This window comes from Penaeus monodon, chromosome 27 (assembly GCF_015228065.2).
Source record: "Penaeus monodon isolate SGIC_2016 chromosome 27, NSTDA_Pmon_1, whole genome shotgun sequence".
Lineage (NCBI taxonomy): Eukaryota > Metazoa > Arthropoda > Malacostraca > Decapoda > Penaeidae > Penaeus > Penaeus monodon.
The window spans coordinates 3,959,208-3,959,456 of NC_051412.1; positions in this window are offsets into that span (position 1 = coordinate 3,959,208).

The window sequence follows — 249 nt, forward strand, 5'->3', positions numbered from 1 at the left end:
AAAAAAGATTAATGTCGATAGCATTTATCAACATAATGCATAAGATCCCGCTAACATATTTTCTGCGTAACAATATATATATAATTCTTTTTTCTTTTCTTGGCAAGTGGGACATGGTTAATGGTTTTATTATGATTTTAGCCAGATGCTACATTAATATTATATTTCCAATTTCAATACCTAGAAAGTCTTAGCCAACCACAGGCATTATTTGGCTGTCAATGATACCAGATTGAATTTGGGGAAGCA